General features: G+C 50.7%; 1 long non-coding RNA gene across 1 annotated transcript in view; it reads left to right on the top strand.

Annotated features, from left to right (window-relative positions):
* The window catches only part of LOC113253393 (uncharacterized), a 72422-nt gene extending 46774 nt beyond the window's left edge, over window positions 1-25648 (top strand). Inside the window, exon 6 of the long non-coding RNA XR_003315388.4 lies at window positions 18447-25648. This is a non-coding gene — a long non-coding RNA (uncharacterized LOC113253393). The remainder of the gene's footprint in view (window positions 1-18446) is intronic.
* Window positions 25649-25897: the final 249 nt, after the last annotated feature.

The raw sequence follows: 25897 nt of genomic DNA on the forward strand, positions 1-25897 counted from the left end.
GGCAGGAACTGGGGTGGTGGTTGTGACCAGCGGTGTGTTTCCATGAGGCCAGACTGCCATGGCCCTGGGGCACCATGCACCATGCTGGATTCTAGTCCAGCAGGGATGGGAGGACAGGGCAGGAAGTTGGGGCACAAGCCTTTCAGGGTGCTCTGAGAAAATCAGGCCGTACGTGGCTCCCGTGGGGGCCGAGGCCACCGAGAGCCCCCGTAAATTCCCCGGTGTCAGCGGGATGATGGACTCCAGGCTGCTGCAGGCTATGGCTAGAGGCGGTCTCAGGGTCCAGGCTGGGAGAAACTGGGACCCACAGGACTGCCACAAGAGTCCTGTTTGTGACTCAGTTGGCTGATTCTTTTCAACTCTGCTGAGATATTAGCCACAGCTCCTAGCTTTGGATATGTTGGGGTGCTGCTTTGCTCTTGGGGTGAGTGGGAACTCAAAGCTGGGAAACAGGGCTGTGCACTGTTCAGTCCATATACCGTCTGGCCCCGGCCTACAGGCAGTTGGGATCTTCATGCTTCTGGATGCCACTGTAGGGTAGAAAGTGACCTTTGTCTTCTCCACTTTTGCTGAAACTGAAGCCACAAATCTGAGACAGGCAGTTTGCTTTCTACAGAGCTGCCCTTTGACAAGTAAAAGTGTGCTGTGAGCATCCCCTCCTAGAACCAAGGGTCCATTTTCCTCCCCACATAAAAGGAAGTGAAATGTGCAGAGCTCTAATAAAACATGAAAGGCTTAGGTGTAAGCCAGGAAGCAGGGCTTTGAATGGGATCTGGCGGTCTCAGCTGGTTGGAGGTGTATCTATTATATGTTGAGCAATTAGAAATAGGTTTCTATTAACTGGCTGACTTTGTTCGCGGCTACCAGTGAAATGGACCACTTTCCCCGTGGCACCCGCCAACCTGTGCACGCCCTGGAATCAGTTACCGGGGTTCAGAGGTGCCATGTTGAACGCGTACTCAGCTTTTGCAGGGGTCCTGGGGCCTGAGTTGTAATGCTGACGTCAGATGGTTTCGTTCATCCATCCATCATGCTTACAAATGCTGTACCAGCACGTGTGTCCAGATGAAAACAAGTAAGTAAGTAACATGAGGAGCTAGATGGTAATTGTTACCCACGTGGCACTGATAAGCCTCATGGGGTTTGAAACAGGGAGGTTGTTTCTGGGAGGCTCCATGGAGGAGGAGGCACGTGAGCCAGACGTGAGATGGAGTGAGGCATGCGGGGTCAGGAAATGGCACAAGCCATGGGATGAGCGCAGCCTCGGGGACAGTGAAGAAACAGATCTGGCTGAAGGGACAAGTTGGGGAGGGAAGGGAAGACACGTTCGGTGAGAGGGCTGTGGAGGAAGAGCACATCCAAAGATCCGAATCCCTGCTCTCTTGTGTTGATTTTGCTGCCTCCCCCTTCTTGAACATGCCCCACTTGAGCAAGGCCAGGTGATGTGTCCTGGCTGGGGCTGCCTGAGGTCACATGTGGTAGCACAGAGCCCCCGAGCTAACCCTCTGAAGCAGGCTGCAGGGCTCTTGGAACCTGTGCCTTTGATCCTGTTTGGAACGCAGCCCTCTGTCTGCAGGTGGTCAGGAGCTCGGGCACCCTGGGTTGTGCCCCTGCAGAGCCAGAGCAGGGTGCTTGGGAACTGCAGGAATCTGATGTTAGCTCAACACAAGAAGAACATCTCCAAGCAGAGTGGATGGGTCCAGGCAGGAGGTAGGAGAGCCTTTCTTGGGTGGAGGCACTTGTCACATTGGCTTGACACTGGGCAGAAGAATGCCTTGACTCACTTGCCTTTGTCCTATAAAAGAGTGACCAGCAAAGGGAGAGGAATTTCTGCAGGGAATGAGAGCAAGGTTGCCCCATACAGCTGCACAGGTTATCTACTGAACAAATCCAGGGATGTCTTTCATATAGAACAGCACTCCTGGAGCCATATGGGGTATAATCCCAGCATGCTGGCGTGGAAGCTCTGGCCTGGGAAAGGAGGATTCGTATAGCCTCAGAGGAAAAACCTCTTTTAGGTCACACAGCTCTGAGGTCCAACCTCCCTGCTGCCCAAACATGCATCCTCCCTCCTCACGTTCCCCTTGTTGGCATTTGGTACCGGGTCGGGCATGGCCAACCTGTTTCCAAATTTTTCTTCTCCTCTGGGACAAGACCTGTGGCTTTGACCTGGGATTACCTTCTGGACCCCTTCTTCTGCCTGCAGAGGGGTAGCCAGGTGAGATAGCCGGCCCAGCCAGGGGAAGAGGCAGTGATGGGGTTTGGGGAGAACAGCAGATGGCCCAGCAAACTAGACAGTTAATCCAACCAAATTACGGCAACAGATGTTTGAGGATGTTTGCATTCAAATTCAAACTGTTAGGTCTCTTGGAAGAGCCAACCAGAATGGGGAAGTTCAGTCTCCCTCTTAATTAAAACAAGACAAAACTAAACAATCATTTTTAAAAATCAAGCCCTGGTACCGAGATGTCAGGGATCACCCACCAGCCCCGGCGGAAACTCTGGCTGCCCATCCGGACCGGGGTTGGGGCCCAGCCCTCCGCGGAGGGGCTCGCTGCGGGAGCGGGGCGTCAGGGGAGGGTGGTCAGCCGCCCAGCAGGTGGGGGAAGGACCGGGTCCGGGCGGTAATGATGTGCGGCGGGAATGCCCACCAGCGATGGCCAGGCCTGCACGCAGCGTGCAGCGTGGGGGAGGCGCGGCATCTCGGAGAGGGAGCATTATTGATGCCCTCGCCTCGGGGAGGGAGAACCGATAATGGATGGCGGACAGGGGATGAGCTTTGTCATCAAACAAGGGGGCTGAAAGATGGTCCGCTGGAATGTTATCAGTCATGCCTTGATCAAGATGTAAGACTCTCAAGGTCTTCCGTCTTCCCTCTCCAGCTCTTCCTCCTGCTGCCTCCGAGGCCCCTCACCCTCCCGGCTCTCCTTCCTCCCTCGCTGATCCCACCCTCCTCCTCCTCTCCCTTTGCTGCCTCTCCTGCCTCTTCTCCTCCCCTTCTCCCCATGGCTTCCTTTGTCCTTCACCTTTTCCTCTTTCCCCTTCCTCCTTCCTCCCTCCCTCCTCTTCCTTCCTTCTGTCTAGCCTTTTCTCGTACTCAGGGGCCCCTCTCCTGTCAGTCCCTGGCCACACTGGCCCATACATTATGTGGGTAAGGTTTTTATTTCAAAACCAAACTCCTAAGTGATGGCTTCTTTCTGTCATTATATTCCCCTGCCTTTCCTCCTCTCCCCTGCCCACAGATGTCACTAAAAGGATCTTGGAAGTGATGGAGTGGGTTTAAGGAACTCAAACTAACCTGTGTTCTTGGCAAATTCTCAGCCTCTCTAGACCCCGGGGATTGCATGAGCCTGGATCCCTGCATGGCCCATGCTGCCCGTGCGCTGGCTCCCAGCTGTGTGGCTCTCTGTCTTCTGAGCCCCTGTTCTCTACTGCCCCAGACTGAATATTCTCCCAAATAACAAAGGTGCTGAGGGCCGCTGCCATCCCCTTCCTTCTGGACCGGGGCTTATCTGAGCAAAACAGGAACACTGTCATATTGGTCTAGAGGCTCGTCCCCTCCCCGGTCTCACCTTCTCCGCATACTGTCCCCTACACCCATAGCCCTGCCTTGGCCGGCAAACCTCAGGTGACTTCAGTCTCTTCCATCTGACGCCTTCACCTTGATGCTCACCGCCCCCTAGGAATTAGTACACCATAGCAGCTCAGGGTAAGAACGCAGCCATCATGGTGGAATTTCAGCGTCACTGAGCAGGTGTGAAAGGTATTATTTGGGACAGGAGAGCTTCTTGATGACCTTGAAATCACAAAATGTAGGAGACTCATTTTATATGTACAGCCGATCTTTTTCCTTTATGAATTAGATATAGCAATAACATCTTTCCGATCTTTAGGCAAAGAACCAATCCCAGCTGAGTTCCCAAAAGGTCTGTACAGGCTCGGACAGTACGCCAGAGACCGTGCTGGGTGCTGGGTCTCCTTCAGCATTTGCTGGTCGACTCCTCGAACAGCAGCAGGCTGCGTGGGCCTCACTCCCCACTACTGGCTCCATGTATTGAGTTCTTCCTATGCACGCCCTGTGCTAAGTGACTTCTGTTCGGGTGCTCGTAATCCTCCCATGTCTGGGACGGGAGGTATATTCATCTTATTTTACTGATAAGGAAAGGTTAAGCAACTTGCCCAAAGCCATCCATCTCATTAAATGGCAGAGTTGGGATTTCATTCTAGATCAGACTCAAAAGGCCATCCCCGTAACGCCTCACCGTGGTGGGGAGAGGCCCCTGCCTTCCTGCACAGCAGTGGCCGCGGGAGAGGGCTGTGCCGGCTGGAGGAGGGGGGCTGGCAGGTGACTTCAGCATTGCCTGGGTGGGCGTGTGCTGGAACTGGTTCCTACGGCACCTCTTCCCAAGTCTGTGTCCAGTGCAGTCACTTGACATGGGCCACGGTGGGGGTATTTACACCATAGAAATTGGCCAGTACTACACGTCAGGACTTTTCCTCCCCAGGAGCTGGTTGTTACACAGTTAACACACCGCTGGTTCTGGTCCACCCGTGGGTAAGGGTAGGGCAGCTTCATGGACCCATGTCCTAGCCTTTGCAAGGTAGGGATTAGGAAAGATGGAGTGGTCGTCATTTCAGGAAACTCGGTCTCTGGCAGAGGTCAGCGAGGGCCTAGTGTGGGGGTGGAGGCAAGGAGGTGGTAGCGGGGAGGGCCAGGGGGAACTGACTTCCAGAAAGAAGAGGTGCATTAGCATTCCCCAAAGAGCCACAGGGCTGGCTAATGCCTGACCCTAATGCCTGATGGAGCAGCCGCCCAGGCCTCCTGGCTTACATCGGTGGGATGAGGAGCCAGGGGCATTGGTGATTACAAAATCAATGAGGGTGGGAGGGGGAGGGGGTCAGTTTTAGCCGGGGCAGGGAAGGGGGTAGCGAAGGGAGGGGCCTGACTGACTCTTTGCCCACTGCCTCTCCACCTTTCTGCATTCATCCTTCCAGACCTTTCTGGCTCTGAGCAGGCAGGTGCTCTGTCTTGGCCTGCGTGATAGAAGGCATACCCGGGAGCCGTCCTTCAAGATGCCCAGCTATGCGGACTGTTCAGAGCAAGCCAGGACGCAGGTGGTGTGCTGAGCAGGGAGGGTCAGTGAGGGCTGGAGGCAGAGGCTTGCCAGATTCATCTGCTACGTTCTTCTCCTGAAATGCACCCCCCCCAAATACCTGTTCCAGCTGTGTGCCCTTCCTCTGACTTCCCATAGCCCCCACCCCCATGCTTCCCTGGAAAATGCCTGATACCTACCTGTTCCTCCCACCTGTGAGGAAGGGGCCTCAGGGTCCCTGCATCCTGCCACTGCACATCGTCCCTGAGTAAGTCAAAGGTGAGGAAGGGTGCCCACAGGAGGTGTGACCGCAGTGAGGAGTGACTGTGATGTGGCTCAGTGGGGCCCTGAGGTGAGGTGCTGTTGGCAGGCTGTGGTTGGGGCCAGACCCCTAAGTCAGGGCCAGACGTGTTTCCTGGGGAGTCAGGAAGGGGGAATCTCCTACAGGCCCGGGTCAGGACACAAAGGGGTCAGACAGCCTGAGGGGCCTTCCTCCCCTGAAAGCTGCTGCTGCTGGTGCCCTAGGGTCAGAGGCCCAGAGGGAAGAGGTGCCTGAGCCTTGAGGGGCGGTGGAAAGTGGGGGTGGGGCTGGGGAGGCATGTCCAGGCAGGAGAATTCTTTGCTCCACAGCAGAGCAGGGAAGTGACATCAGGGTGGAAAGGACACTCCCCGGTCAGAGAGAGGTAGCTCTGGCTTGGGGCACAGAGCTGTCACTTTACCCTAGGGTGCCCTGGAAACTGCCCTTCTCAGCCCCTGCCAGCCACCCAGGGACTGCAAGACACCACTGTGGTAGAAAGGCTCAGGGCCCCCGAAGATGCCCGTGAACCTGTGCACATATTACCTTACGTGGCGCCCTGGACTCAGGTGACTGAGCTGAGGTTCTCCAGATGGGATATTATTCTGGATGGCATGAGGCCCATCCAAGGGTCCTTATCAGAGGACGCAGAAGGGCCAGTGCCAGAGAGTGCAGTGCCAATGGGAGAAGGGATTGGAGGAGCAGAGGAATGCCCCAGCATCTGCACCCGGGGGACATCTCCCCTGGCACTTCCGGAGAGAGCCGGCCCTGTCAGCACTTGCATTCCAACCCCTTCAGACTCATTTTGGATCTCTGACCTCCAGAACTGTAAGGGAATAAGTCTGTGTTGCTTTCAACCACTAAGTTTGTGGTTGTGGTTGTGGTCCCTGCAGCAACAGGAAGCTAGTACCACACAGAGATCTGGCGAGACCTAGGGCTGTTTGGGCACGGACGGACACAGCCTTGGCACCCACATCTCATGCCACCCCAGACATCCGGGGCCCTCTGCAGCATCTCTGTCCCTCTCCCCACTGCAGGGTTCCCCTTGCCTGGACCATCTCTCCATTACTCCTTCTCCATCTTCAGTCCTTGGCCTAAATGTCACTTCCATCTAAGTGACATGCCCATTATTCTCTGTCAGGGCCCCCTATTTATACACATACATACACATGCACACACATGCCCACACGCACACATACACATGCGTATTTGATCTGCTCATGGCTCGTTGCCCATTTCCTGTCACTAGCAGGCAAGTCCCTTGAGCCAGGGACTCCTCTCTGCTGTATCTTTCTGCCCAGCACTTACTCCCGCCCGACCTTACATACGGACTACCTCTTCCACCCCCGCACAGTGCCTGGCACACAGAGGGTGCCCAGTGTATATTGCTGAATGGGTGGATGGATGGAAGGAAGGACAGATGGGTCGGTGAATGGATGGGTGGGTGGATGGTTGGGTAGGGGGGTGGATGGATGGGTGCCCTTGGGAAATGTCCCAAGGACTATCGGTGACATTGAGTGTAGATGTGAGGGCTTGAGCTCTCTCTCTCAGGGAAGTCGTGCCTCTACCGTCCAAACAGATTCTGAGTCTTGAGCATTTTCTGGGTGCCAGCACCTCTTAAACAAGCTAGCCACGTGGGCGTCATTACCTTTGTTTCAAAAGGAGAAAACTGAGTTGCAGTGAGATGGGAGGTTGGCTCAAGTTTGCAGAGCAGTGGGTGGTGGGAGTAAGTTTCAGACCAAAAGGCAGCTACTGCCCTAGGCCACAGGCCTTTGGGTGGTCAGAGAGCTGGGCATGTGGGAAGGGGATTTTAAACATCCCAGGGCAGGATGACGGGTGCTATGGGGCAGGAGAAGTGGGGGATTCCCAAGGGCTCTTGTAATCACACCCAGAGGTCTCTGTCTGTTGGCAGGGACCCCTCAAATCTTGGGCCCAGCTGCCAGCATGCTCAGGAGGCTTCGTTCCTACAACTGCCCCTCCTGCTGTAATTGGTCAATCCCCGTCCTCACTTGGAAGCCTTCCTGGACAGAGGGCTGATGAATCCTCTCCATGGCCCCTTTCTCGCACCTTGGTCACATGGCCGTGGGGTTTTATGGCTTGATGAGCCATAAAACACCCTTGGTGCAGCATACCTTTTATTGACTTCAAATTGCCTCTTGTCATCAGAGGTAGGGGGGTCATAAAATGCTGGCCTTATTAGTTTTCCCGCAGTGGGAGCTGCTCAGAGGGAAGCTGGAAGCAAGGTGCTAGCAAGCTGCCTCCCCCCTCGCCCAAGACTCAAGGACATCTTCTGAAGTAGGGCTGGAGAGCGCTGGGTGTGTCCTGGTTGCACCAGTTCCATTGCTTAGTGAGGACAGGCGGCCAGCTCCTCTAGTAATCTGTCGAAAATGCTCATCATCAGGACCCCTCCCTCCACTGGCAGCTCGAAAATTTTGCCCCCTGACACACTACATATTTGCGTGTGTGTGTGTGTGTGTGTGTGTTTTCATGGACTTTCTCCATCCTCTAGAAAGAGGTTCCAGGAGGGCGGGAACCAACTCTTTGGAGCACTACTGTATCTTTGGTACGTAGAGCGAGGCCTGGCTCAGATTTGTAGAGCTGACAGGTTGAGTGAGGAGAGCCTCTGTCTCCATCTCAGCTCTCCTGGCTCTCTGTCCACAAGGCCAAGGTCCAGCCTGTGGGCCCCCAACAGCCTGTGGTGTCTGCCGTCTCCCTGGCCTTCTTCCTGTGCTGTCTCCTCTGCCTGGCAAATCTTCTAGCACTCTCCCTGTGCCCGCCCCATATGCCTGGGGATTGCAGTCCATCCTTTCAGACTCAACTCAGGTGCCCCCCCTAACTCCAGAAAGCCTCCCAAGAACCCCGTCCTAGTGGACTCCCTCCCCGTGTTTCTGCTGCCCCTGGAGTCCCCTCTCAGAAGGCTCCATACATTCAGCACCCCCACCAGCCTGTGTGTTCCTTAAGGGAAGGCCTTTTGTCTTATTTATCTTTGTATCATTGGAGGTGCTTCTTGAATGAAAGATGCAGTAAGAGTCTGGAGATGGGATGCCCTACCAAGAAATTTGTGATCTAAGAAGGGCGAGGGCACCCCCAGAAGCCATGGAAGCAAAATGTAGATGGGAAGCAGACACACTAGAGCTCACAAACATGTCCTGAAGACGGGGGCTGAGCGGGAAGTGCAAGGCGGAAGGATGGGATGAGCAGGTGAACAGATGCGTGGATGGATGAGTGGTGATGGGGGACAGCCCACCAGGTACTGTTTGCTGCAGGAGGAAGTTTTGGTCGGAATGCACGGGAAGAATGAGGCAAGACTTACACAAGGGGCAAGTCAGGCAATGCAGCTAACTCACCATTTCCCCCTCAAGCAACAATGTCGACTTCGAGTTTGCTTCCTGACTGCTTTCTGTCCTTGGCCAGTACCTCAGTTTCCCTGACTTGCAGAGCAGGAGCTCTCAGACCTGGTCCCTGTCCAGTGAGGTGGTCGTGGAGTGAAGCAGGGAGCACGGCTGGTGCTCTGACTCGTGATGTGATGAACGGGGCAGGTGTCTGGAGGTCATCCTTCCAGCACAGTGATGACCCTCAGGCTGCCCAAACTGACAAAGCTCACTCGTGCCCAGAGGCTTCTGTAGGCCTGTCCTCAGCGAGGCTGCCAGGCCAGGGAATCTGTGTAGAGCACCTCCCAGCTGCCCTCCATCCCCTCCACCTCTCCTCCATGGCCCAGCCAGGTCCTCTGAGACTGTAGTCAGGGTGGAGTGAACAGGACCCCAAGGGGTGGACACCTTCCCTTGGCCATGGTCTAGACCTTGCTGGTCCCTACCTCTTAGTGCTCCATGGAGAAGGGATGTTGCCCTAAAAGGAATTTAAGAGCATCTCTGACAATAGAGCATTCCATCTGCAAGGGTATCCAAGGCTCTTTCTTTCCTAAGGCCGCTTCTTGGACTCCAAAGGTGCAAAATCAGACTCTGATTACATGGTCTGCTCCTCAGGGCTGGGGCTTATTGGCTGCGGGAAATCCTTGTATCCTGTTCACATGGCAGAGCTTTACAACTAACCACCCAGGCTGCAAAGGCTTCTTCATCCTTCCAGAGCTCTATCATTAGGGATCTGGGAAGAGACTGCGGATGGGTATTCCCCGTGAACCCATGTACTATATTGTCCGTCTGTGGGCTTCTGTGCACCTGTGTGGTAGCCCATGACTTTGCCCAATACTCAGAGGCTTTCCGTGGCCAAAACAACAACGGAGACATTTGAAGCTATCCTCTCAAGCCTAACAGAGCACCTACCATGTGGTCGGGACGGCGACTGGCCAGGAACTCACATTTCAGTGGGGGTGATGCCCAGTAATGCTGCAGAACCATATACGAGGTCATGGAGGAGAGTAGGGGCTCTATGGCCTGGGGAGCAGGGGAAGGCTTGGGCAGAGATGGGAACTCGAAGGATGGACAGCACGTCAGCTGTTCGGAGACAGTTACTCTACCAGGTGAGGTCGTGAGCCAAGGCGAGGAGGAAAAAATGTGTAAGCCACGAGGTTGTAAAGGGTTGGCTAGAGTAAGATTAAGATAGAATCCATTTCGACTGCTGGTCTATGAGGAGCTGCATAAGGCTTTAAGCTTTTCCCCAAACCTCCCGTCCCTGGTCACTTAAAACGAGGCCCCATCGGACACACTGTTTAAGCCAGGCTGCGGGTGGCGGAACCCATGCCCGGGCCATTCATTGTCTTCACTTGTTTAACTGGCCTGAAAGTTCCCCCATGACCTTCTTCCCTTCCCACAGCCCTGCTCTTGCTGTCCCAGAGCATTAAAAGGATTTCAGAATGCCGAATGATTATTGATATACTAATGAGTCTGTCCGATGGCCATTAGCCTGCAGACTACTTGGATATTTTTAAACTACTAAAATCAAATCTTGCAACATCCATTATGCCCTGGACGGCACATTGCTGCCGGGGCCCCAACATGTATAAACACAACTGAGCCTGCATTATCAAACATTTAAGCCCTTAAAAATTGCCCAACCTCTCAAATCTCCTCTTAGGACCCTGCTCTGGCATGGCCCAGGCCAACGCTAATCTCCCCATTAAGACCTCGCCACCTATTCCCTGCTCGGGCCGGGGTCTGCTTTAGACCAGAGCAGCAGCTTTCAGGCGCATTAAAGGATCAGGCTGAAGCAAGGATGATCTTCTCCTAAGTTCGTGGGGAGGCGGGCTAAGCGGGCAAACCAACCAATCACTTCTGCAGACAGAGCACTATTGGAAGTAGTTCCCAGTGTGTCCATGACATTGGGGGTGGGGGCGGGATGGGGGAGCCCTGCAGAGCTAGTGTGGTTCTGACACCCAGGTGGTTGTTCCCATGCCCCGCAGAGAGACTTGGTGGGGCGGGGGTTCATGAATAGCAGACACAGCTGGCTCAGGGCCACCAGTGCCCACTTCCCTTTGTCAATGTGCCTGTCCACCTTGTAGCGGGAGCCACTCCAAAGTTCCCGTCTTGGGCCACAGAACAGGTGTGCCACTGCTTGGAAGTATGGGCGAGCTGGCTTCTACCGATGGAGGCGTGGGTCCATTCTCTTCTCAGCTTGGCCTCGCCTGGCAGGTGCAGCCTGACCTTCCCCTCCCGGTGTTAGCTTACAGCGGCAGGTCCAGCCGGGTGTGGCGGAGGCCCACTGCTATGCCCGGGATGAGAGGATCCGTGCCTAATTCAGTAGTCAAGTATGTGGGAGCTGGTGGTTGAAGTCCTATTTCCAAGCCAGCTTTACCAAAAACTCTGTTATTTTGGATTCTCTCTGGCTGACTTTAGGGTCTTATTTATCAGTTGACACAGAAATTGAGTAGAAGAGGAGGGTGTTTCCTATTGACGCCCAGGTCTGGCTCTTCCTTCCTGGGATCTAACACCCTCCAGTTCCCCACTGAATGACCTCTTGTGTCTTCCTTTCTTGAGCACTACCCATCGTCCCTTGCCCTGGGCCGAAACTCAGAGCAAAGCTGATGAAGTGGCCCAGGGTCCGCCCTGTTTGAGGCAGTGGATGGGCGAAGAGGGAGGCGCAGGCTGCTCACAGTCCAGCTGGGAGACAGGCTGCTGCGGCCCAGACAGCAACTTGTGTGGGCCCCACACTGGCAGACTCGCCCCAGCTTACTAACTACCCTCGCCCGCTCCCCTGCATGTGGCGCTCGAAGCAGCGGGGCGCTGGGAGCTGGTACTGGAGCTCTGTTCTGGGTGAGTCCCCACGGCTCTAGCTCCAACCCGCCGTGGTGCTGTGGGCAAGAGATTTAATTCTTACTTCTCTGAGCCTCATTTCTCTGTCCTCTTAGGATTCCAGGATTCATTAGGGTTCCAGTGAGGATGTTCCACCAAAAGCACCGGGCATAGGATAGACGCTCAATAAACGTGAATGGCCGCTCTTCCCTTCCCTTCTCTGTGCTGGCTGAGGGACGTCGAAAAGCCACACAGCCACTCCCGTCTCCACTTCCGTTTTCCTTTCTTCTCCGGTTAGCCTCCATGCTGGTGAAGTTCCTGTGAAACTTGGTGCCCCTCCCGTCGCCTGTAGACTTTCCCCTGCCTTTGGATCACCGTAGGGAAAGAATGATGCAGCCTTTTCTGTCCTCTGTGACACGGGGCCAGTGGCAGAGGGGGGATAGCCGCAGACGAGGACAGAAAACAAGTAGGAGTTCAGGGTCCATCCTGCATGCCGGCCTCTCTTGCAGACAAGGCTGTGTTTGGATAATCGGAAATGGGGACAATTCGCCAAGGCAACAATCTGCCTGTTGGAAGTGTTGGTAGGCTGATTTCCCTCTTCTTGGGGTTCTGTCCTCCCATGGCGATGACGCTCCCTGCTACTCTGGACAGAAGGGAGGACGGGAGGCTGTGTAGCTTCACCCAGTGTACTTACGGTACAGTCTGTTTGGTACAAGTCAAGGCTCTCTGGTCTGCTCCTGTCTAGGTGGGGTCTCTGGGGCAGGGAAGGGGTGGGAGCCAGAGAAGGCAAAGTCTGTGCCTGGTGGTCAGTAGCCCCTGTGTGACCTTGGGTGTAGAGTTTCCAGGGGCGGGGGCATGCTCCCTGTCCTAGCTTCCTGCCAAGTTCCCCTTCATCATTTTTCATTGCTCAGGCCCCTAGCTGGAGTTAAGCCGGGGCTTATACTACCCACCACCTAGCAGTGTGACATCTGTGAATGGATTTCTAATTACACATATAAATCAGCATGATTGGAAATTCTTGAAATTTTATTGGGAAGGAAATTTATAGTGATTAAAACCAATTAATTTGGGCCTCCTATTCATCCAGGCGGCGGGGTTGGGGCTGCCATGCTGCTGTGCCTCCTGAAAGCCATGGGGTGGGGATGGGCTCGATCTGGGGGCCACTGGGGGCGCGTGCTCATTTTCCAGGTTACAAATGCTCATCCCATGTTTTAAATTACACCCCTGCCCCTGGCCACATATCTTGTTTTGTGTCTAAAAATAGAGTTCTAGGCTTTCACTAAAGATTCAGAAACACTAAAAGGAATCTTTTTAATCAAAATAAAGAACCCTTTTTAATTACTCAGCCTCTCTCACAGTTGGAGGTAATAATTGTCGTGTGCTCTTAAGTAGGGCTGTTATTAGATTTCCCTGGGGCTCCTCTATTTTCTAGAAGTTAGCAATGCTGGCTGTGCAATGCCAGAGAAGGAGTCAACTCCTGTCTCTTTAAGCCTTTAATGTCAAGACCTCCTTTAATGTCAAGAGCAGGTTGGGGAGCTCCCCTGGTCACATGGAAAGAGGCAGGAGAGGAGTGAGCTGTGGCTGATTCCAGGTTGACCGTGGGAAGAGCTTCCTGGTGCTTCCTACATTGTAGGGAAGATTAAGTGCAAATCCCTCCACGGCCAGCCGCTTCTTCCCCATCTAACATCTTCTTCCCGAGATCCCAACCAAGACCTTCTCCTGCTCCATCCAGGCCAAGAGTTTTCTTGGCTTGCATTCCTAGCAACTCATCCCTGGCTCTGGGCCGGTGAGGGTGCGTCTGGATTAGCATCCCCAGGGCTGCCATAAGAAAGGACCACAAACTGGGTGTCAGTGCTTAATGGTGTCAGTGAGGCCACACTCCCCCTGAAACCTATAGGGGGGAATCCTTTCTTACATCTTCTGGCTTCTGGTGTTTGCTGGCAGTCCCTGGCTTGTAGATGTGGCGCTTCTGTCTCTCCCTCCTTGGTCACATGGCCATCTTCTCATATGTCTCTGTCCTGTCCTCTTATAAAGACTGTGTTGAATAGGGACCCATCCTAATGATCTCATCTTAATAGTGACTTCATCTTAACATTATTACATCTGCCAAAACTCTGTTTCCAAACGAGGTCACATTCACGAGGACCAGGGGTTAGGACTGCAACATATATTTTTAGGTCTGTAAGTCAATCTGTAGCAAGGTCCTTGGTGACAGATTTCGGAGGTCACAGGACTATTTTTGGTTCTAGTGTTAGCGATCCTAAAACTTTTAAACATCCGGTTTTTGCTCCTTTGATGTTTGCCAGCATCTTCAGACTGCACAGTGCGAAATGGGGACGGTAGGCCCGTCTTCCCTCCAGCTCACTCTCCCTCTGGCACTTCTACTCTTACATCATGTGGCCCATTGCGACCAAACCCCATTTCTTTTCTTCCTAAACTGCATTTCCCCTGCCTGTCCCTGCAGTTGGTCGCGGCCATGCGGTTGGGTCTGGCCAGTGGAGGGAAGCGAGAGGTGTGTGTGCCGTGTCCAGACCCCACCTCTAAAACATCCTGTGTCATTGGCCACACGCTCTTTCTCTGGTCCACAGGAGGGATGTGGGCAATTTGGGGGCAGTCCAGATAAAAAGATGGTCTTCCTTCCCCCCATCTCCCTCTCTCAGGGCCTTTTAAATCCCCCTTTCCTCAATCCCAGCCCCCTTGATCCTGTTCTCTGTAACTGGGATACATTTATTCACCTTGAAGCTGTGGGGGCTTGTTGTCTCACTCCTGGCGGGTATGCAAGGAAAGTGTAATGCATCACAGAAATGAATTGAAGAAAGGAAAAATTTCAAGTGTCGGTGAGGGACGTAATGGAGATGTAGACAGCTCCCGAGACCATGCTGCGTCCTCTGTCAGTGGGCAAGACCAGGTCTCCTTGCAGATTTGAATCCATTCTTGACTTTTCCCTAAGTAGATGATACCTTTCCTACTTCCACGTCCTCCACCACTTACTAGAACATCTTCCATCACGCTCTTCTTGGATTCGATCATGTGGGCACTGGACTGGGAAGGATCCAGGAGGGTGTGGGCTATACATTTATTATCCATGTGTCTTCCATAGTGTGAAGAAGGAAAGACCTCACATTTGCTGAAGGTCTAACACACGCCAGGCTTTGTACTAGGTGCTGTATGTGTGTTCTTTAAACCTCCTACAAACCTTAGTAGGTAGATATTACCCCATTTTCCAGATGAGCAAACTGAGGTACAGAGAAGTGAATTAACTTACCCAAAGTCAGAAAGTGCTAGGATTTAGGCTCATTCTACTAGCTTCAAAGATGGTGCTCTTTCCAAAAATACCACACACACAGTAGGTTCTCAGAATATTTTTATTGAACTAAATCCAACCAAATGCTTCATAAGCCCTTGCAAATGAGGTTTTGAAGCCGGATGAGGCCCAGGATAACTGGCAGAGACTCATCCCTCAGTCTTGGTTCCCTGGCATCCAAGTCCCTTTAAATCAGGCTGGTAATTACTCTAGGCTTGCTGTAAGGCAGTGCATTTAACAAAACAAACACAGGTTCCGTTTCACATGCAAGTAAACATTTTCCCTAAGCGATTAGCACCCAGACAGCTAATAATTACCCCATGTGACACTTCTAAAAGCTGACTATGCATATTTATGGAAAATGATTATTATCACAATATTAGGAGCTCATTAATCCACAAGAGCACATGTGAGAACATTCCAAAGTCAGTGTAACATTTGTGCGCAGTAAATACCCATCTGCTTTGAAAGCTGGTGTGGCGAGTGTTTGAGTATTCCACAGGTAGGGAAGCCCTCTGGGTGAGCAAATACACTCTCTTGTTTGGGGTATGGCTTTGAACAGCCTTGTTCTTTCCAAACACGGCACCACAGACATGTGTGTGTGAATGCGTGCTCGCGCGCGCACACACACACACACACGCGCGCGCGTTTCCTAGCAGGACTTAAGAAAAACTGAAGTGCCTTACTTTCTCCCACATATCTGCTTCATCCAAGGCTGCAGTTCCCACCCTTAGATGACTTTGCAAGTTCATGGGTAAAGCACAGAAGGTGCTATGAGAATGTGGGCAGACACTGGGATCTGCTGGCTTGCATTAATTTTGTAGGAGTGCGGTCTTGAGGCATCATGTTGCAGAATGAGAGTCCTGAGGGATCCAACTAGAACAAGATCGTCCAAGCCAGAGAGGCCCAGTGGGGCCACCGGATCTTGCAGAGGTCCTGTATCAGGGCATCTTGGGCTCATGGGGAGGAGAGAGAATGCATGAGTTCTGGCCTGGAAGCCAGAAGTCCTAGGCTCGAGAGCCAGCTTGTTACAAAGCCTTGGACAAGTTGTTTAATTACTGTGGACCTAGTTTTCTCATACAGAGAAACAAAGCATCGGATTAGAATGATCGCAAAACATTTTTTTCTGCTTTGATCTTGTCTCCCCAAAAGTCAAGGGAGAGCAAAGAGACAGCGCTGAAGATAAGTCAGGGGCGTGGCTTCAGAAGCCTCCAGTACTTGTCCGTGGTGCAAAGGAGCGCTTGCCTCCTCGTAAGTGCGCAGCCTCCCATGTGAATCACGAGCCCTCCAACTTCCCTCACCACTCTGTCTTGTTTCTCTTCTCTTCAGAACCCAGCTTCTGCAAAAAGCAATCCCACTTCCCACTCACTCTTCACCTCACTGCCCCCTTCCCTGGAACTGCTCTGCCCAAGGATGCGGGGACCTCTTTGTGGACAAATCCAGTGGTCCCCCTGCAGTACTTCTCGACCTCCTAGCAGCATCTTGTCCTGCTGACCTTGCCCCCTTCCTGCAAACGTCTCTTCCCTTGGCTTCCATGACTTCATTTTCCCTTGGTTTCCTATTGCTCAGGCTTCTCCTCCTCTTGGGCTCCTCTTCCGCTGCTAACTCTGTAGGCGTTGGTCCTCACCATGCTTCAGAGTCAGCCCTCCACATTCCCTGCACACCTTTGGCTTTAGCTGCCTTTTATACCCCCGTGACTTCCAAAGCTGTATCTTCAGCTCAGGTCACTCCCTTGAGCTCCAGACCCATTTCCATAACCAATTTCTGGATCTTTCTACATGCAGGTTCCTTGAGGCTCTCAAACTCCACACTACCGGGACAGAACTCACCCTTCCCCCCCATCCCCCTGCACTATCCCCGGAAGCCTCCACATTGTGGTCTCTGTGCTCTATTAGTTATGCTTCTAGGCATTGCTTCTATCTGTCTGGCTGTCCCTCCGCCCTCCGGCAGCCATCCTGTCTCACTTGTTCACGGCAGTGGCTCTCACTGTCAGTGCTGCTTGTGGTCTTGCCCCACCCACCTTTCCCCACATGGCCACAATAGTGTGGCTTGTTCCGTGGTTCCTCTTTAGTTACGTATCTGAGAATAAAGTTGCTCCTTGCCAAAAATCTTTCCTGATGGATTTCTGCTTCTGTTTTTGGTTTTGCTATCCAGCATCCATTTGTCGTCCTACTGGCAACATATCTCCGATTTTCCTTTAGGGAGCTCCCCTCCCTACCCCCTCCCCACCTCCCCCAGCCCCGCTCTGGGTCTACCTCTGAAGGGTGGGTAGATGCAACAAGCCTCCTCCTTCGTGGATTGTCCCATTTCACTCTCTAGGCCACAGTGGTTGTCAGGGATGGGCTGCTCAGGGCGTTTGCTCACATCACCTGAGAAAGGATCTGCTGGAGGATGTGAGGCGAGCGCAGCTGTGGCCTCGCATGCGGAGCCCAAGGTGGAAGCCAGCTCCTGGAGAAGAGCAGAGCTGAGCTGAGAGATGGCCAAGCCAGGTCCCTACGGCTCGTCGGAGCCCAGCACATTCCGGCTCTATCTGCCGCCCAACCCCTGCGGTTCCACTGCTGGTGCCAGTAACTCTTCTTGCTGAAGCCAGTGCGGCTGGGATTTCTCCCATTTGCTACTGATACACATTCGGTGATCCTCCCTTGCCTTTGGGAGAAAGTCCAGATCCCTGAGCAAGGCTTACAAGGCCCTCTGCCACCCGGCTTCATTTCCCTTCCAGCCTCCTCTCTCATTGCCTTGCACTTGCTGACAGGACGTCTTCCAGCTCCCCGAACACCCTTCAACACTTTCTTGTAATTGCTTTTAATTGTCCACCTCCTCTGGGAGATTGCAACGCCACAGGGATAAGGCTGTGTTTATTGTATTCCTTGTTGTGGCTCCAGTTCCCAATAGGATGGTTGGAATGTGGTTGGTGTTTAATAAATATTTGTCAAATCTATCAGTGAATGTGGGTTCATGGGGTAAGGGTACAAATGCCATTCGGTAGATTCTTTTGTTCTTGGACTAAATCTCATATTATTCATTTGTTTGTTCAATATTTGTTTAACATCTATTATACGTCAGAAGCAGACAAAAATAAAAAATAGTTTCAGACTTCAACAGTTTGTAGTCTAGTGGGAAAAAAGATACAGAAGCAATTATATGATATAATATAATTTTGGACTGTAATTGAGCTGTGTACAATACACAATGAGAGCATAGGAAAAAAACTCTCCTAACTTTTCTGGGGATGTCAAGGCTGTTAGGAAGATGTCATAGGGGAGGTAATGCCGAGATTTCATACCAAGGACAATACAGGAACACATGGGGGGCTATCTGGCAGCAGAAGAAGAGGGGAGGAACTGAGGGCAAGAGCCTTTATTGTGGTTTCTGCAGAAGGGAACGAGCAAGGCAGAGTAGGCAGACTTCGGATGGGCTGTTCTTAGCGATTTTAGCAGGCTCTGGGGCATAGAGGCTGTCCCCAGTTGCCCGGTATACCTAGTGGCTGGAGGGATTGGAGATGTAGAGTCTGGATGGGCTAGTTTGTATTTGAAAAGCATGCTCACAGGTGAACTGTTTACTATCCCTAGGAATTGGCTAGCCCTGGGAGGGGCAGGCTCTCCAGGCTCAGCAAATCGCCAGAGGTCAACATACCAGAAATGCAGAAAACAAATACAGGTCTCCTGAACACAACTGGATGGCTTGGCCTTGGAAGAGAAGAGGGGTTCTGCTTCTGTAGAGATGGGTCTTAGGTAAGGCTGGATATGGGTGCAGTTATGTGTGTGTGTGTGCTCAGGGATCAGTTGTGCTGATGAATTTGAGGAATTTCCTGCTTTCTTCTCTTTTAGTATATGTGCTGCCAGAGCGAGCACTCATGCTTTCTTCTCTTTTAATTTTGCTTGGGACCATGTGACCATGGATTCCAAGTAAAAAATTGCGCCACGTGGTCCAATGGTACAAGCGAACTAAGGAGGTTTTCTGGAGAACATCGGCTCTCCAGGAAGGCTAGATGTGGCTGACTAAGGAAGTAAGGCCCAGCAGTGCCACAGCTTCTATTCCTGCACTGACTTTGAAATTCCCCAGGTGACCTTGACCAAGTCATATCCCCTCTCTGGAGTTCCCATGCAAGGGGTCTCATGGTCCTAGAGGGAGGTGGTCCTGAGCGAGGTGGGGCTGGAGCTGCATGAGGACATGAATGCTGACAGAGCCATTGTTGTAGGACCTTCTCATCGAGGGTAACTGCCTACAGGAGTTTGTACTCTCAGGGTCCCCGATGTAGAAAAAGCCTTCCGTGACTCAAGTGACAGATTGGAAGGGGGTTGTTCATTTTATAGAAGAGCCTTTTAAATGAGTGTTGGATAAACTGCCATTTAACTAAGATCTAGGAGGCAGAAAACCTCAAAACTAAAGTGTTAGGAACCACTGACCATGGGAAATCAACTAAAACAAAAATAAACATCTCTGATATTTTGAAGGTCAAGGGATCAAAGAAGGCTCCATTTATCAGCTCTGGTTTGCACGTGACACTGCAAGCATGCATACCCAGTAACAGCTTTTTCATAATTTGACAAGCAGGTGTCTTTGGAACACCTGCTGTGTGCCAGACATTGTGTGTGGAGGGTTACATTTAAGTTAGATACAACCTCAGAACTCCAAGAACAAAGATTCTCAAACTCAGATTTACCTGGGGGAAAATTACTATTGTTTTCATTTTAATGGTGTTTCCTCGGCTCCATCTCGGGGTTTGGATTCTGGAAGTCTGGGATGGGACCCTTAATCTGCATTTCTAACAATCATCCCAGGTGATTTCTGATAAGGAGGTCCAAGATGGCACACTGAGAAAGTCGGCTAAGAAGACACCATCATTGGTCGGTCATAGAAGTCTATCTCAAGACAAATCTGTCTATTCAAGAAATGGGGGTGAGGACAAATAGAACTGTCCTTTATCACCACTACCCTACATCTTTAATTTTTTTTTTTTTTTTGAGTAAGCTCTATACCCGATGTGGGGCTTGAACTCATGACTCCGAGAGATCAAGAGTCATGTGCTCCACTGACGGAGCCAGCCAGCCACCTCTTTAAACAGAAGGCAAATAACACTTCTCAGCAGCAGCATCTCCAGCAGATGACAATGGGCAGGGGCCGTCCCGTCTCCTGTCTGCAAGAGTGAAGCCGTGCCACCTGCCTCAGGTTGCTCTACAGATCTGGGGCAGGACAAAGCTGCCCACCTCGCTTGAGGTCTCTTAGAAAGTCTTTTTTGAAACTTATAAAAGGGTGCCTCTTGTTGGTTCCCCGTGCTGTATCCATCTTGCTCTTCTTCTGCCCGCCTTGCTCCCCACATTTCTGTGTCCAACTTGGAGTAGATGTCATGCTCCAGGAAGAGACCCCAGGTCCTCTCTCCCTGGTAGCTCCACGTTTCCTTTGGCACACCTGTCCCTGTTTGAAACTGGGGGAAAGGTAACACATGGACTTAGGTGGGGTGCTCCCACAGAGCAAGAAATGATGGAGTAATTGTATTGTAGGCTGTTGGGCAAATCTGGGGAATGGACATGCCGTTTCCCTCAGTGAGTGTGTAGCCATCTGCTTAGTTTCTGGTCCAGAAGTGGTTAAGAATGCAGGTCCTGAGATTAGAACTCCTACCCGAGTTCATATCTGGTCATTTGCTAGCTATGTGACCTGGGGCAAGTCACATAGGCCTGTCATATATCCAGGTGGGGTGGTTGGGGAGACAGATAGATGCATGAGACTGGCTGGAGCCCACGGGGGAACTTAGAATGGGAGAAGCAAATGAAGGGTCAGTAAATGGTGGTGTGTAAACCAGGGGACTGTGTCTTTTGACCTCAGGAGAACATAGAGGTGGAAAAACAAATGAAGCCCAGGTCTGAGTCCTGGGCTATCCTAGCACTTGGCAGTGTGATTGAGGGGAGAGGGGAGGGAGTAAGCTCGTGAGCAGGAGTGACCAGCAAGGGGGAGGAGATCCTGGACAGAGGGATGCCATGGAAGCCCAGAGGCCACAGTGCTTCTGGGAGCGAAGCCAAACACAAGAGACAGAAAAGTGGTCCTGTCCATTGCAACGTTGAAGGTTTTGGGGACACTGACAAGAGTGCCTTTGGTGACATGTGCAGCACTTACCTCGCGCAGTGGATTGTGGATACAGTGGGAAGTGGTGATAGTGAGGACAGGTCAGCTTGTTCCAAATTTGCGGGAAAGGGGGCACAGACAGCTGGGGCTGTAGCTGGAGGCTGAGTGTCTGGCGTGTCCCACACTAGTGCTGGGTCATCGTAGCTGCTAGTATCACCTGGCTTTCACGTTGTCCACTGGTTCTCAGCAGTGCACCTGCATGGGGGTTTGCCTTGCAGGGAGCTCCGAAGACTGAAAGGTTCTAGACATGAAGGAGTGAATCCCTAGTGGTAAAACTGTAGGTGAATTGGAAGGTTTTTCTTTGAAGGGATGGATGGGTCTGTTCAATTTCCTGTGGGCGGGGCTGCCGCTGGGAGCTCCGGAAGACTGCTGGAAGCTTCCTCTCCGACCATGCAGGTCAGGAGCCGAGTGTGCAGTTCTCCCAGTTCTCCTGCTCACAATTCATTCACAAGTCAAATGCAACCTGCGTGTGGCAGAAAACCAGTGTATGTGCACATGCGTGTGTGTGATCTTTTTTAAAGAACAGAGTTTTATACAAATCAGATAATTGTCTCAAAAATTCTGGGTCTTGCCATTTACATTCCCCAACTTAGTCTCTCTTCCATGTCAAGGACAAGAATATCGGCTTGTGAGGACTTACCAGCTTAGGGATGGAAAAGTTAACGCTGGTCATATTCTGCCCAAATCCTATCAGATTTTCTTGCTTCTCATTAACCTTTAATCGGCATCACCTGTGTGTGCGTGTTCATGTGTCTCTGTGTGCGTGCGCATGGGTGTGTGTGTGTGTATGCACTCACATACTCACATATGCATACACTCTGCTTCTGTCCTCTCAATCAACTTCAACAACCTAGTGACAGTGTAAAAGATACTCACCCTTGCAGCTGGAGCTGTGTCAGAAATGGGCTCCAGTATTGGTAATCCCTGGGGTATCTGAAGGCAAGCTTACTCCCCGGGCCTGGCCAGGGATGGGATGGAGGACCTCTGGGCTCCCTGACTCTCATGAGCTGAGGCCCCAAGCTCTCTGCTCACTGCCTTTCAAGGCACAAGGCCGTGGACGAGCAGAAGTCTGTCTGAGCCCAATTATCCATCTCTAAAAATCTTCCTCCTTCCTCCGGCCCCATTCTACATCTAAGCTAAGTCAGTCCTGAGTATTTTCAGTGGAGGAACTCCTCAGTTATCTTAGACCAGGCCAAAGTCTATTCCACGAAATACCCATGACCAACCAACCAAAGTATCTGGCATGTGTCTACATTTTTGGACATTATTTTACCAGTAACACTTCACTAAACAGAACTTCAAATAACCAGATTGCAGTTAGCCCTTATTACTAATAACATATCATTTCGGGAGAAGTAGATCAAATCACAAACTGCAAAGTAAGGTGGTGCTTATCACGAATACAGCGAAAACTAACCCAATGAGTTTCCTCATCAGGCTCATTGGGAGCAAATACCTGTTCAGCCTGATCTCCACCCCCAGCCTGGACATCGAGAAGTGACTTAGGGCTCTGAAGTCTGTGTTAGTCAGGCTTCTCCAGAAAAACACACGCACGCGCCCACACACATACGTACACACAGGAGTGGGAATTTTAAGGAATTGTCTCATGCCATTGTGAGGTGAGGGCTGGCAAGTCTGAAATGTGCAAGGGAGGCCAGGAGGGGTTTATCAATATTGTGGTTTTGAGTCTGAAGATAATCTAGAGGCAGAAGTTCTTCCTTCTCAGGGAACTGTCTGTTTTCTTAAATGCTTGGACTAATTGGATGAGACTCACCCACATTATGACCGGTAATCTGCTTTACTCAAAGTCTACTGGTTTAAATGTTAATCACATTTTAAAAACACCTTCACAGTGACATCTAGGCTGGTGTTTGACCAAACAACTGGGAGCCATCGCTTAGCCAAGTTGACACATCCAGTCAACCATCACAGACTTCATACTTCTCAGACAGGAGAGATGTCATCCTAGTCCATTTGTTGTCATTACCAACGCCAAGAAGTGGACACAAATGTTTTAAAAATCTTTCACCTTCAGGGGCGCCTGGGTGGCTCAGTCGTTAAGCGTCTGCCTTCGGCTCAGGGCGTGATCCTGGCGTTCTGGGATCGAGCTCCACATCAGGCTCCTCTGCTGGGATCCTGCTTCTTCCTCTCCCACTCCCCCTGCTTGTGTTCCCTCTTTCACTGGCTGTCTCTCTCTCTCTGTCAAATAAATAAATAAAATCTTAAAAAAAAACAACAACAAAACAAGAAATCTTTCACCTTCAAAGGCTAAAATTAAAAGAAAGTTTTTTTGTTTTTTGTTTTTTTAGAGAGAGACAGTACGAGCACAAGGGGGGGGGGGCAGAAGGAGAGAGAGAATCCTAAGCAGGCTCCATGCCCAGTGCAGAGCCTGACACAGGGCTCAATCTCACAACCCTGAGATCACGACCTGAGCCGAAATCAAGAGTCAGACTCTTAACCAAATGAGCCACCCAGGCACCCCAAAAGAAGTTGTTTTTTTTTTAATAATGTGAACAAATTACAATTAACAATCTTCCTCTCTGCCATCTGAGTCCTCCACCATTCTAGAAACAGCCCAGCCATCTGAGGTACAGACCTGATAAAGCTTGCCATTGAAAATAACAAATGCAAATCAAAGACCTAACCTGGACTCTTTGTTTTCTGCAAGGGGAGCTCAGAAAGTAGAGGCAGATAATCAACCAGAATGAGAGTTTCTGGTACCGTGGCGCCCAAGCACTTGGACCAGGCATTCGTGTGTGGACTGACACTGCTGTTGGCTGATCCAACCCCAACTTCTCCCTCGCTAGCCACCTGCCAGCTTGGGGTGGCCAGGGACATGGGACATAATCACGGCTAAAGAGATTTTGTTTGTGGTCTTGAATTTCCAGAAAAGCTTTTGCTTTCCTTTTACAAAGGAATAGATTGGGCACTTCTGGATCTAACAAAGTAAGATAACTCCACTCTATCTCTCCCACAAAATATGATGAAAACCCAGGCAGAATATGCAAAGCAACCATCTGAGGACCACAAAAAGGAAATAATAATAGTGAGTTGGGGGACAGGAAATCAAAACTCAAAGAATGAAAAAAAAAAAAACCTAAAAATATGATCCATACCATGGCGAAACCTCTCCCCCAGGTTTTTTTTCTCCCATAGGATCTTGGCTTAGATTCTGAGGCAGCCATAATCCCAAATGGCACAGACAAAAAACACCGCCAGGAAAAACTCTCTCACTCTGGCTAATGGACTGAGAAGGAGGCTCCTACATGTAGGAGAGAAAGCAGGGTGGTGGTGGTGGCTTCCATTTATTTTCCTTTCTGTCAGTAATCTTTTGGCCCTGCCCAAAGGCAAGCTGAAGTCACCAAGCTGTACTCCCGTCCTAGTAGCATCAGGAATAGATGCCTCACAGGCACCTAAAACTCAGAGAAAAACCTGTCTCTCTGATCAGAGGAACTGCGAAAAGGGGCTTCCAGGGTCTGAAGAATGTATGTGAGAGGTAATGCCCATTTCCCTTTCTCTTTTCTCTTGCTATTTCACCCCAAGGTGGACCTAATCATGATGAGTATGTGGTGGCTGAATCCCTGGCTCCCTAGCCAGAGTGCTGGGAGAATGAGCTCTTTCTTGGGGCAACCACAGAGAGGAGGAAACTTCAGAATGGGGTCTTTTAAGTCTGCATATGAAGCCTTGGGATCGTCTCTGGGCTGTGTATGTATGAAATTGACCCAAAGCAACAAAGCAAAACTTTTGAGAACTGAACTACAGTGTGAACTGCCCCCAGCCAGCCCCTCAGTTGTACACGTGGTAGGTGGACCAGATAAGTGCTGCAAAGCCTTGGGAAAGAAGATTAACAGTCCTAGGAAGGCAGGTCAGGACTTGCATTCTGGACTTAACCGGGTTCATTGCCTATTAAAACAAATTACCAACTAGAGCAACATTCTCCAAGCCATAGTGTCAGGACCCCAAATCTCATAATATAATATTTAGGATATCCAGGACACAATTACTTGATATACAGAAAAGAAGGAAAAATCTTAAGAGCTCTCAAGGGAAATCATTATAAACAGGCATCAACCCTAACGTGACACAGATGTGGAATTATCAGACAAAAACTTAAAGCAACTATTAAAACTATGTTCCATGAAGTTAGATCAAACACTGTACAAATGGATGAAAAGATAAAAAGCAAAGAATAGAGCCTCTAAAAAAGAAACAAATGGAAATTTTAGAACTGAAAATTACAATAATGGAAATTTAAAAAATTCATTGGAGCAGCTTAGTAGAAGAATGGAGATGACAGATAGGAAATATGAACAAGATAAACTCAGAGTAGCACAAGAAAAGTAGAGACCAATGTCCCTATGAACAAAGACAGATCTTTAACAAAATATTAGCTAATTGAATTCAGCAACATAGTAAGAGAATACTACATCCCAAACAGGTGGGGTTTATCCAGGGAATGTAAGGCTAGTTGGTCATTAGAAAATCAAAGTAATCCATAGTACTAACAGACTAAAGAGCAAAGACTGCACGATCATATCAACAGATACAGAGAAAACATTTGACAAAATTCAACATTCTTTCATGAAACAAACTCTCAGCAAACTAGTAATAGAAGGAAACTTCTTTAACTCCAAAGGCACATTTACAAAAAGTCTACAGGTAACATCATACTTAACGATGAAAGATTGAATGGTATTTCACTAACATGCAATGATGTTCACTCTTACCAGCTTTCTTCAAGATTGTACTGGAAGTTCTAGCCAACGCAATAAGGAAAAAGAGAAGGAGAGAGAGAGAGAGCATATAAAATGGAAAAGAAGGGAGAAAACCGCTACTATTTTCAGATGACATGCTGTCTACATAGAATATCTCAAGGAATATATGAAGGTTTCTGGAACTA

This window comes from Ursus arctos, unplaced genomic scaffold (genome assembly GCF_023065955.2).
Source record: "Ursus arctos isolate Adak ecotype North America unplaced genomic scaffold, UrsArc2.0 scaffold_17, whole genome shotgun sequence".
NCBI classification, from domain to species: Eukaryota; Metazoa; Chordata; class Mammalia; order Carnivora; family Ursidae; genus Ursus; species Ursus arctos.